Source organism: Gobio gobio (genome assembly GCF_949357685.1).
Source record: "Gobio gobio genome assembly, chromosome: 16".
NCBI lineage: Eukaryota > Metazoa > Chordata > Actinopteri > Cypriniformes > Gobionidae > Gobio > Gobio gobio.
Window position 1 is genome coordinate 25,190,975 of NC_137109.1, and position 13,749 is coordinate 25,204,723.

Below are 13,749 nucleotides of genomic sequence, written 5' to 3' on the forward strand. Positions count from 1 at the left end.
ATTGTTTTACTACGATTAAAACCCCCCAAAAATGATTGTAGTTATTCCATGGTGACCAAAAAATGAACCATTGTTTTGCTACAAAAACCATAGTTTGGTAGTCAAAACGCCAAAAAACATGGTTTAACTATAATAAAACCATGGTTTATTTTCGTAAGGGTTGTAGGTCAAACCAGAGCTAATTAGCCTAAGGACAGCAATTGTTGACGATTCATCCATCCTTGTGGTGGTTGTTGTCTTTATTTAGCAATTGGTATGTTTTTAACAAATAAGTTTGATTAATTCCTGTGGGTAGTTTATATTAACAACGTGCGAAAGTCTCTGCTAAATATAAAACTTATTTTACTCGTAAATTAAGGAATTTTCATTTTCTATAGGTTTACAGTGTCAAAAATATACAGTTACACACATTTAGAAACACTCATCATTTAGTGTTGCCAATCTATTTCTGAATTTAGCTAAAACTGTGGGTAGTAGTGTCAATTACGAAAATTAGGCCATGGTTTACTACGATTAAAAAAACAAAAAAACAATGGTTATTGTAGTTTTTCTAACCAAAAAATTAACCAAGGTTTTGCTATAAAAACCTAGTTTGGTACCTAGCCTACCTAGTTTGGTAGTCAAAACTTCAAAAAATATGATTGGTTTTCGTAAGGGTTTTCGACAGCAATTGTTGACGATTCATCCATCCTTGTGGTAGCCTATAGTCTTTATTTAGCAACTGCATTTTAACAATAGGCAACGTTTGATTAATTCCTGTGGGTAGTTTATATTGTAGAACAACACACGTGAAAGTCTCTGCTAACCACAAATCGTATTTTACATATAAATCACAAACCACCATTCTAAAACCCTATACAGGAAATTCAGGGAAACTGGAAAATTTTTACACATACGCCACATTTCTCCATTAACACGTAAAAATATTCAACATTCTTTGGTTAATTGTGTGTTTTTGAAACTGTGTTAGGCTTTTGTGGCCTGACCAGAGCACTATACTGAATGAAGATCACTAATATCGGCACAGTGGATACACGTCGCTGTCCCTTTAAGAGCTCAGTTAGTTCTCAGCAGCAGCAGCGCTGTGCCTGTGCACTGAATCTCCGGCATAACAAACACAACTATCAGCAGCGCAACACTCAAACTTTCTCCAGCACATCTCACATTACTGGAGTTTAAAACGCTCCGCATCAACTCAACGCGATATCGCGCGAATATGTAACGCGAATTAATTAAGGTAAGGTGTCATTTAAAATCCTTTTACATTCAAACTTATATCGTTAGGTATTTGACAACATCTAACAAGCTGTCAGATAGCGGGGAGTGTGATTCATATCCGAAGGCTGTCCAGTGCGTAAAGTGTGTACAGTAAGATCTTCTAACATCTAATGAGCGTTTTTTGAACTCGTTTTTCATAGTGCAGATCTCGAAGCCTTTGTGGTCTGAAATCTCAGACCTTGTAAAGAAGGACGTTCTGTCAAGTAAAGGTTACTTTTTAGTTAAGGTCGTGAGTTTAACTATTAGCTTCCCAGCAGAGTGTTGACTATTGAGATTGAATTCCACTGATTCTCCTGTCAGGAACAGCAGAGGTGCATTGAGTCCTCATGTAATGCAGTGTAACGCAAGATTGGCTCTGTAGGGTGTTGCTCACTGACTGAGGAATCCGATACCCAGAGGCTTTACACTCGCTGAATGTCACAGTTTAGTTTAAACTGAATTAGAAACACCCAGAGCTAATTTGCCAGTTCCTTACAGACACAACAACCGTGGGAGTCTGCCGGGAATTCGCAAGAATAACTAGGCATTTTGAAGGCCTCTGCAGAAAACATTTTCATCCAGCAAGTGTAGCTATAGTGTGGATGATGTGGAAACTCTACATTCATCCCCCACTTTTTAAATGTGTCCTTGTACCCCTGTATGTGCCATATGTCTAACTGAGCAGATTCCCAGATGCAGATTAAGTTCTCACAACATGGACGAGTGTATTAATTGTGATAAATCTCTTGTTGCATAATCTGACCTGTATTCCCTCGGTGCACTTCATGACACTTGGAGGATGGGAAATATATTTTCAGATCCAGCAGAGATTTGAGCCTTGGAATGTCCAGTGCAAAGATGTGATTTTTAATTTCGAGTGTTTTCATTTTGTACGATTGTTCTTTAGTTCATCGTTGTTGTATTTTTAGAGGGTTGTAATTACAGAAGAAATTGCAATATAATATAATATAATAAATATAATATACCATTCAAAAGTTTGGGGTTGGTAAGATTTTTTTTTATGATTTTGAAAGACGTTTCTTATGTTTACGAATCCAAAATACAGTAAAAACAGTAATATTGTGAAATATTATTACAATTTGAAATTACAGTTTTCTCTTTGAATATATTTTAAAATATAATTTATTCCTGTGATGGCAAAGTAACATTTTCAGCATCATTACTCTAATCTTCAGTCACGTGATCCTTCAGAAATCCTTCTAAAATGCTGATTTGATGCTCAATAACCATTTTCTAATTATTATCAATGTTGAAAGCAGTTGTACTGCTTAATATTTTTTATAAAAACGGTGATAATTTTTTTCAGGGTGAGACATTTTCTTTGATTATAATAAATGTAATAAATAAATAATCACAACATCCCCCTTTCTATCGCGACATGGCACACATATATGTCAAATATACTTCAATGAAGCCACTGGATTTTACAATAAATTAATGAAATAATCATGTGAAACAAACAATTTTAAAAGAGAGGAAGTTTGTAGGGAATGTTTTCGCTTACGTTTTTATGTATATGCATTGGCTGCTACAATATTTGTGTTTTCATTTAAAACAAATCTCTCTGTTAGTTAGCCATTTTTGTTGGACATTAAAGGATCTGATAGGACTTAAATGTGAAAGCGAAGGTTATCTAGCAGCAGCGTGGAGGGAACTGAGATCTCAATATGTGTTTGAGCAGGGGTCCAGCAGATTAATACACAAGTGTGTTCTGTCATCTCAGCTACGCGGCCTCCACCAGTTGTGAACAATGACGTATTGTGTCACACAATAGTGCTTCACTGTTATTTATACACACCCCCCAGCACACTGCATCCCAAAAGCCTCCTTGATTCCTGCGTTTCACAAATTGCTTTTGACTCTACAGCTTCCACTAATTGTTCGTTCTGGAAGCCCAGGGATGTTTGAGTAGGATATGAGAGGGAAAGATGTTTGGAGATGCTTTTGTCCATCATAACTCACAGAGCAGTGCCATCAACAAGGTTTTGAAGCATCTTTTTTCATTAATGAAAATCAAAACAACAAATGAATATGATCATGCAAAATAACGACAAAAAAGTTTACTCTTTTAAAGTTTACTCACTGCTCTCCCACGAGACTGAATTGTACTAGTCGAAGGCTTTATTTGAGATGCTATGTGCTAATGTCTTAATTTCCTGTTGCATGTATTGCCTAGATGTACAGTTTTTTTAATCTCTATGAAACATCATTTGAAGTGCAAATAGTAATTTGAAGATTTCTGTTCAGATAGCAACCCAAGTTGTCCCTTCCATTATGATTTGAGATAGTTTTGTTACTTCCTATGAACTTCCTATGAATCGAGTGGGTGGAACTGAAACACAGCTTTTGGTTGTTCCCAAACAGGGCGTACAGTATGAGTTGCCATCACCGTTGGCATTAGTAGGACTTATGACTTATGCGTAAATAAAAATGGGAAGACATGCATGAACAACATAAGTAGCTAATTCTATATTCAACACATGTTTTGCTTGAGTTGCTTGATTTTTAGGAGACCCCATGCCAAAACGTCTACAGACATAAAAAAAAATCTAGCAGAAATAGCAGCTTAAGAGAGCTTAAAGGGTTAGTTCACCCAAAAATGTAACTTCTGTCATCAGTTAACTAAAACAATTTAGTATCACACAGAAAGGACACTCTTAGTACTGATAAAGTGTGTATGTGTCCAGTTGGTATCCTATTTAAATGTAAAATTGGTGAAATGCTTGCAAAAAAGAACAGTTGTCAGCGAGTGTGTGTGTGTCATTTTCAATAGACATCGACTGTTCACGCATCATTACAAGAAAACATGCATCATCACTGGCTTCATTTTGTAATAATATTCCGAAAGAGGAAATGTGTATCAGACAGCCAAGCTGTTTCATTGAAATGAGTGGCTCTTTTATTGCGTAAAATCAATATTTGTTGCAGTCCCTGTTTCCATGAAAGACCATCTTATTCTGTTAGCTGCTTTGGTGTCTAGCATTTTGATGTCTATATAAATGGTTAAAATTTCTGTTTTGTGGTGCTTTCAAAAATCAAGAGGAGCTTGTCAAGGTCAGCAATCCGTGAAAGTTCTTTCTATGTTTTAGGTGTTCTGCCCATAGACTGTAAAAAAGATGGACGACGCCCCTTCACTATCTTCTATTGGAGAAAAGTGAAGCCGTCAACGTCCAAATATGGCGCTGATATGGGACCGGAGTCTGTAAGCTGCAGAACAACTCATTATGTTGCTGTGAAATAAACATATGTGGAAATGTAGAAATTAAAGTTAAAGCTCCAATCTCCTCCCGAAAATCCCGTTAAAAAATCCATTGGTGTTTCAGTGACAAGGTGTCAATCACATGACGTCATGACGTCGCACCCCCGTTTTTATAGCATCAAATAACTAACTAAAACAAAACTTATTTTAAAAAACAAATACTTGAACTTATATCAGGGTGATAAAAACGACCTAAAATGACAAACCATCTTTCAGGTTTTCCTACTTACAAAGCATGTGGAAGTCTGTAATTTTTATCATAGGTACACTTCAACTGTGAGAGGCGGAATCTAAAAATCCAGAAAATCACATTGTATGATTTTTAAATAATTATTTGCATTTTATTGCATGACATAAGTATTTGATCACCTACTAACCAGTAAGAATTCCGGCTCTCACAGACCTGTTAGTTTTTCTTTAAGAAGCCCTCCTGTTCTCCACTCATTACCTGTATTAACTGCACCTGTTTGAACTCGTTACCTGTATAAAAGACACCTGTCCACACACTCAATCAAACAGACTCCAACCTCTCCACAATGGCCAAGACCAGAGAGCTGTGTAAGGACATCAGGGATAAAATCGTAGACCTGCACAAGGCTGGGATGGGCTACAGGACAATAGGCAAGCAGCTTGGTGAGAAGGCAACAACTGTTGGCGCAATTATTAGAAAATGGAAGAAGTTCAAGATGACGGTCAATCTCCCTCGGTCTGGGGCACCATGCAAGATCTCACCTCGTGGGGCATCAATGATCATGAGGAAGGTGAGAGATCAGCCCAGAACTACACGGCAGGACCTGGTCAATGACCTGAAGAGAGCTGGGACCACAGTCTTATGTGGCGTTCACACCGGATGCGATTGACGCGAATAATTCGCGCGAAGTTGGACGCTTGAACATTTTGAGTTTACTCGCTTCATTCGCGCGTGAAGTACGCTTCATTCGCGTGTGACATTCACTGCACAACAGACGCAAATTCGCGTCATTGGAGGGGCTTCTGCCAGCCGGCTCGTCTCGTTGAGAAATGGCTGACATGGCTGACACGTCTTTTTTTTGTTAAAGGTCCCATGGCATGAAATTTTCATTTTATGAGGTATTTCAACATTAATATGAGTTCCCCTAGCCTGAATATTGTCCCCAAGTGGATAGAAATGTTGATCGGTGTAAAACCGAGTTCTGGCTGTCTTTCTCTGCCTTTGAGAAAATGACAGGCCAGACGAGCCAATCCTGAAGTCTCCTGGTTTGACGTCCAAGCAGGAACGGTTTCCTCCCTTTCCCCCGCCCAGAGAATCTGGCACGCCCATGCAAACACTCGAGATCATTAACGTTACTTGTGAACGAGTGAACACTGGCAGTTTCTCAGTGTTTGGATGTACAAATGAAAACAGAAGTCTTTCTTCAGTTCCTTCTGATCTGTGATCATTGATTTCTTATGTGTAGCTTATTATTTATTATTTGTGGACACGCAGCGGCTTCTCTCTCTCCCGACAGAACAGTGTTTTCGTGTTTTCTATCTTGTGAGTCAGTGTTTTTGTACGTCCTTGTCGCGTCTATCTGTTCTAAAATGTGCATACAGTCTTTTCTGTTTAACATCAGCAGTCACATCTTTAGAGATAAACTTCACACACGCCGAAGCTCGGCCTCCAACATCCCCGACCCCCAGTACTGCATCTGGCCCACAGCGGAGGCACCAAACGCGGCGTGAGATTAAGCAGAAGGAGGGTAAGCGTGAGGGTATCCGGCTAGGCTAGCCAGCTTTCCCCACAATAAACTGGATTACATTCGATTACAGCTGTTGTGTCTTTGTTTGCGCTGTGTAACGTTACTCAATGCGCGTCAATGACGCTATTCATATGATTGGAACATATCTAGAAATAATGCTATACTCAACACTTACTAACTCGTTCATCTCGCTGTAATGGTACATTGCATGTGTTACAAAGTTGGTAGAATAATGATGAAGAGGACTCGGTGTGACTTAGACTCGTGTTTATTCAGAACTCTCAGATACAAACACAATAAACTCGCGCTGACTGACAGCGCTCTCATAACTCAGTAGTTACTATAAATAACTTTGCTAGCAATCGCTTCGTCTCCGTGATGTCCGGTTCGCGAACGAATCATTCTTTTGAATCGGTTCTTTTTAGTGAACCGAACCAGTTCACCAAATCGGACTGAATCGTTCTAAACGGTTCGCGTCTCGAGTCAGCGCTGATCCATAATTTACTAAAGTTACTAACTTTCTGACATGAGTGACAGCCCCTCCGACTAGAAATAAACTAATAACCTGAAGTATATGCTAGTAACTACAACAGTTCACCCTGAACTGAGACATGCTGAGAGAACTGATGAGAAGTGAACACAGGTCCATCCGTCTCTCTGGCAGACTCGTGCCTGCTCGTGCCTAGTTAAACCACGCCCCCTCCGCTCATTTAAAATGCAAAGATGTCAGCCAATCACAACAGTGGGCGTTTTTACTGAAGTCTCACAGCAGACACGCCTCTTGAAGCAGGGCATTCAGCCACAGGGCAAACAGCAGTATAGAAAAAATGCCTTTTATTTCTAAATTATGACATTTTATGATGTAAAAATCATACTAATAATATAAGTACACCTCAGAAAACACTATAAAATAATAGAAAAATGCCATGCCATGGGACCTTTAAAATCTACTGTTAATGTGTGACAAAACGTATTTTTAGGACTTTTTCAGGCGATAATGTAGAACTTTGTTTAAAGCTGAAATCTGTGGTTTATTTATAAAAAGAGTGCCTATTTGAACATTTTATCTGCCGTTTTCAGAGTTGTGAGCTCCAGTGGATCAGCGGTGCTCCGCGCTTGTTTACCCCGGCGAGAGAAGCCTTTCCTCGCCTAGTCCTTCCGCTGCTGGCTCTGATGTCTCTGTGGTGTGTCTCGAGCTATAATTCGTCTTATGTAACGGGCGATCTTTGGTCTCATGGATCTATAATTTGTTCCCTGGCAAATCGTTTTGGCTGAGGGCAAAGTGAAGTTTCATTACTTTTATATTTTTAGGCTATAACTGTACGTTATAGTTGTAGCCGATTAGCACTGACTTTGAATGTTTGACTGAATTGTTTGCTTTATTTCATGTATAGCTTATTATACCTTTAACTTATACTTTTGTATTATTGATCATACATAAACTTGCATTTAACAAAACGAGACTGGATTGTGTTTCATGTCATTTAATGTTATCACAGTGATAATCATATTGTCTGAACCAGATATTAATATACAGATTTTCTTCTCATTGTTGTCACTACTAGAGCAAGCTCGTGATTGGTTAACGCGGCGTGAAAATCCGCCAAAGTTCCGATTTTTCAACTTGAGCGATTCAACCAACGTGATTCACGCGTTCAAAACGCTCAATTCACGCGAATCGCGCCATTCGCGCCGCCGAATGCCATTTCGCGTCTCTGCAGTGACTTAACATGTAAATCACTCGCGCGAATCGCGTCATTCCCGTCTGGTGTGAACGCACCATCAAAGAAAACCATTAGTAACACACTACGCCATCATCTATTAAAATCCTGCAGCGCACGCAAGGTCCCCCTGCTCAAGCCAGCGCATGTCCAGGCCCGTCTGAAGTTTGCCAATGACCATCTGGATGATCCAGAGGAGGAATGGGAGAAGGTCATGTGGTCTGATGAGACCAAAATAGAGCTTTTTGGTCTAAACTCCACTCGCCGTGTTTGGAGGAAGAAGAAGGATGAGTACAACCCCAAGAACACCATCCCAGCCGTGAAGCATGGAGGTGGAAACATCATTCTTTGGGGATGCTTTTCTGCAAAGGGGACAGGGCGACTGCACCGTATTGAGGGGAGGATGGATGGGGCCATGTATCGCAATATCTTGGACAACAACCTCCTTCCCTCAGTAAGAGCACTGAAGATGGGTCGTGGCTGGGTCTTCCAGCATGACAACGACCCGAAACACACAGCCAGGGCAACTAAGGAGTGGCCCCGTAAGAAGCATCTCAAGGTCCTGGAGTGGCCTAGCCAGTCTCCAGACCTGAACCCAAAAGAAAATCTTTGGAGGGAGCTGAAAGTCCGTATTGCCCAGCGACAGTCCCGAAACCTGAAGGATCTGGAGAAGGTCTGTATGGAGGAGTGGGCCAAAATCCCTGCTGCAGTGTGTGTGCAAACCTGGTCAAGAACTACAGGAAACGTAAGATCTCTGTAATTGCAAATCAAAATCATACAATGTGATTTCCTGGATTTTTGTTTTAGATTCCATCACACACAGTTGAAGAGTATATGATAAAATTACAGACTTCTACATGCTTTGTAAGTGGTAAACCTGCAAAATCGGCAGTGTATCAAATACTTGTTCTCCCCACTGTATATGGGACAAACCACCTGGAAGCGATCGATTCACTTTTCAGGGTGTGCGGCACGTTTGTTTCTGCCTCATTCAAATTTCATTTCATGAGACCAGCCTGGTTGTATAGTTGCATTTTTACCATTTTATATCATTTTACCATTATATTTTAGATCCCTTAACCCTACACCCAAACCTAAACATAACCACTTTAGAGTATAAAAAAATATCTAAAATATAACGGGCAGAAAAATGTTCAGTTACAAAATACTGTTAAATCAATATTTTGACCCACTCCTACCTCTAAAACGAACCTTAGCAGTTTCTTAAAAAATGTACAGTAAGAATGTAATGTAATCACAATCATTTATTTATTACAAAAATGTCAAAAAGCAGTACCAAAGCAGTGTGTTGCAATATGTTGCATTCTCAATACACAACTATAATAGTTTTGTGTTGTTAATCATTAAATATCTATTCCCGATCCACTCCGTGAAGGCACGCACTACTCATTGAAATGCATATATCACCCAAAACATGGCATGTCACAATCAATGACAGGGCCTGTCCCAAATGGCACACTTCAAAGTCACTTACGGTCTTGTGGACTTACAATGGCCACTGCATGATTGTGAAGTCCATGAGACCGTAGTGTGTCCCATTTGTCATTGTAGGTTTCAGAAGGTTGTGCTTCCCGACAGTCAAAACAGCATTACATCATTAAAGTGCGGACCCGTAGGACGACTTTGAGTGTTTAGGGTGCCATTTGGGACAAGCCCAACACAGGCAAGAGCAAATGAGTCTTTGAGATCACTGACGTAAACTAAAGCTGCACGATTCTGGATAAATTGAGAATTACAATTTCTCTCCCACAATTCTAAACAGACAATTAAACAAAATAACTTGTAATTTACTAGAGGTTCTGACAAAATGTCTATTTAACATTTTTTTTATTCATTTGAATGCATTATTTAAAAAAATCTGTTTGAAATTCAATGACTCGCTCGTGAAGACTTCACTTGTTTCATTACTGGATGAATCAGTGTTTTTGAACAAATCTCTTGAATAAATGATTCACTGACAAATACATTTTTAACAGTCACTTTAAACGATTAAAGGGATAGTTCACCAAAAAATTAAAGTTCTGTCATTACTTACTCACCCTCATGTCGTTCATTCTTGTGTTACGCAGCACGTTTGAGCTTCAGCAAGAACCAATGGTGTTCATTCTCGTGTGTTACACATCATGTTTGAGCTTCAACAAGAACCAATGAGGTTCATTCTCGTGTTACACAGCACGTTTGAGCTTCAACAAGAACCAATTAGGTTAATTCTCGTGTTACGCAGCACATTTGAGCTTCTGCAAGAACCAATGAGGTTCATTCTCATGTTACGCAGCACATTTAAGCTTCAGCAAGAACCAATGGTGTTCATTCTCGTGTTACACAGCACGTTTGAGCTTCAACAAGAACCAATGAGGTTAATTCTCATGTTACGCAGCACGTTTGAGCTTCTGCAAGAACCAATGAGGTTCATTCTCGTGTTAAGTGGCACGTTTGAGCTTCAGCAAGAACCAATGGTGTTCATTCTCGTGTTACACAGCACGTTTGAGCTTCAACAAGAACCAATGAGGTTAATTCTCATGTTACGCAGCACGTTTGAGCTTCACAAGAACCAATGAGGTTCATTCTCATGTTACGCAGCACATTTAAGCTTCAGCAAGAACCAATGGTGTTCATAATCATGTGTTACGCAGCACGTTTGAGCTTCACAAGAACCAATGAGGTTCATTCTCATGTTACGCAGCACGTTTGAGCTTGACAAGAACCAAAGAGGTTTGTTCTTGTGCGTCAAGCAGGTCAAGCAAGATCAATGTTTATATGCGAATAAAATCCAAAATTCAATCGGTTATCATATAAAGCGATCAAGTCTCTTCCAGAAATTTTGACTAAATCAGACCAACATACAGCAGCCTGCTGGTTATAAAAGCAATCGTGAAGTGATTATTTTCACCAACAGATGGCGCTGCGAGTTATGCTAACTCTACTTGGTCGCACGCCGCTACTTCACGAAGACATAACATGGATGAGGTTATGGATTAGTTTTTGACAATCTCTTTATGAACTTTTTGAAGCGTCAAAGTGGTAGTTGCATAGCTGTCATTGGAGGGACAGACTATCAGATTTCATTAAAAAGATCTTATTTTGTGTTCTAAAGATGAATGAAAGTCTTATGGTTTGGATTTGGAATGACATTTACATAAAGTTTGGTTTTACCACATGTACATTACATACGAATGCTCATGAGATCATGTTGACCCCTCTTATGGTTCCAGATGGCTGCGATGATCTCCAGTTTCTCTTTGTATCATGCACATTCTCTTTTTTTCCTCTAGCACGGGAGAGAGGAGGAGGGTTTTGTTTGAGGGACAGCTGTATCCTGTGTATTCAGTAGTTCGGAGAAAACCCAGATCGGCCATTAAGATAAATATAGTTAGGGCGGGGCGGACAGAGCAGAGCAGGGCACAGTTTTCCCAGCAAAATACATGTTGATTGTTGTTTGAGATGGTGGCCATCTTGCTTTCAGTCAAGATGTGGAGGATGATTTGAAGATACAGGTACAGTGCTGCTGGAATGAGATGGTTCTGATGTCCTGCTGCTTGCCTTACCATCTCTAGACCTTCATCTGCGAGAACAGGCCTGCCCGAGACCGTCTCATTCTTATCAGAAAGCGACCCTTCCCCCGGAATCCTCAGGTCACAGCGGGGAGGGAATGCGGTCATTAGACAAACACTACCCCGTTTATAGTGTGTCGTTCCTCTGTGTCCATGACAGTGTTTTTTTATAAGGCTGTAGGCTGTGGGATGGTTACTTATTGGCTACTTAGTTAAAAAAATTATACTGTGCTTGCTCCTGACTATTCAAAGCCTATAGAATTTTTGACTATTTAATTGTCCATTAGGCAAAAACTGTCTATAAGTAATGGCAGACTGGTTGCTCTTGTCTTATGCACTGTATGCTGTAAAGTTAGAAATTGTGGTTGACTTTTCTTGGATTCCTTTTGCAAAATAATCCCTGTCTTAACTGCACAACTGTACATGCAGTTGCAAGCTAAAACGGACATGGGAGCCTGCATGTCAACCTGAAAATATGTAGCGTAGTATTAAAGTGACAATGTGGTTGTTTGATGTCACTCAAAAAAATGTGTGAATACAGCTTTTTTGTGTAGGGGTTGAGAAATGCAGCTGTGAAATGGTTGGGTGTTTGTTGTATTTAGAGTCAATTGATATTAATTTTGAACCATGTGTGCTGCATTAAGTGCAGCAAATCCAAAATGAGATGAAGGAAATGCCACCTCTTGCAAGGAACCAAACGAATAGTGCAAGTTTGGGTTTCTCTGTATACTGTTCAAAAGTTTGAAGTTTGTGAGATTTGTAAAATATGTTTGAAAGGAGTCTTACCTCACATTTATTTGATCAAAAATACAGTATTTTTGAAATATTATTACAATTTAAAATAACTGTTTTATATTTAATTATATTTTAAAATGTCATTTATTCCTGTGATCAAAGCTGAATTTTCAGCATCATTACCCCAGTCTTAAGTGTCACATGCTCCTTCAGAAATCATTCTAATATGATGATTTGTTTGCTCAAGAAACATTTCTTATATTTATCAACGTTGAAAACAGTTTTTGTGGAAACTGTGATCGATTTTTTCCTCAGGATTCTTTGATGAATTTGATGAACCATATAAATGTCTAAAAAAAAAATCTAACTTTTGAGCAATTGAATGTATTCTTACAGAATAATAAAAAGAAATCTACTGATCACACACTTTTGAACGGTAGTGTAAATAAAATCCTGCACCAGAGCCACTTTCATGACACTACAATTATTTGTTTGACTTCACACGAGAATCACAAGTATCATCATAATTCAGTATGCAAATAGATGCAAGAGAGAAGACCAGTTGCAATTCAGTAGGCAAATATTACAATGACAGTTACATTTTACATTTAGATTTTCAAACATTAATTATAAATTTAAAATTTTTACAAAGAACAAAAACAGACAGCATAGTTAACACTAAGGTGATCAGATTTATGAAATGGAAACTATGGACATTTCCTATTTGAGTGGTCCAAATATCACTGAAATCTCGTTTAATTAAACAACGGGGACACTACATTTTTGAATGTTTATTTTTAACATTGTTGTGGGTACCATATATTATTATCAACACTAATAATTATTAGGATTTATTTTAATTATTAGGATTACTACACCTGCAAAAAAAAAACACACAAAAAAACACAACCCCCCCCCACACACAACAATAAAATATAAAATAACAAAAGTACAAAAATAAAACAACATAAATGACATTTTTTCACATTTTATAATTGTATTTAATATTTAAATTTGTACTATCTGTTTACACTGTAAATGGAAATGTTTCAAATGTTTTGTATACTTACTATCCTTTTTTGGGCTTTTTATTTTGCTTTTTAGGCTTATTTTATGTTTTTTTAGGCTTGTTTTTTCTGCAAATGTATTTGTTGCAAGTGTAATTGGTAATTTATTTTTATATAGTTAAGATGTGTGGAAATTACTGCGTTGTGACTTAAATTTTCAGTGATGTTTAAAATTGTGCAAAACAATCCCGCACCCTATTGAGGCACACATAGGATTACTTTAATATAAAGGGTTAGTTCACCCATAAATGATAATTCTGTCATTAATTATTCACCCTCATGTCGTTCCAAACCCGCAAGACCCGTTCATCTTCGGAACACAAATGAAGATATTTTTGATGAAATCTGAGAGCTCTCTGACCCCCCCCATAGACAGCAATTTAATGAAATACTTTCAAG

At 38.6% G+C, this 13,749-nt stretch overlaps 1 protein-coding gene across 4 annotated transcripts in view; it reads left to right on the forward strand.

Moving 5' to 3' along the window:
* The first annotated feature begins 1,092 nt into the window (after nucleotides 1–1,092).
* The window catches only part of arap3 (ArfGAP with RhoGAP domain, ankyrin repeat and PH domain 3), a 54,722-nt gene continuing 42,065 nt past the window's right edge, over nucleotides 1,093–13,749 (forward strand). The window contains exon 1 of one of the 4 annotated variants that reach the window (XM_079838695.1): nucleotides 1,093–1,237. The gene's annotated coding sequence lies outside the window, so the exon portion shown is untranslated. Of the gene's footprint in view, nucleotides 1,238–4,455; nucleotides 4,481–13,749 lie in introns of those variants that run through there. The other 3 variants (XM_079838693.1, XM_079838692.1, XM_079838694.1) reach the window with 3 other exon arrangements.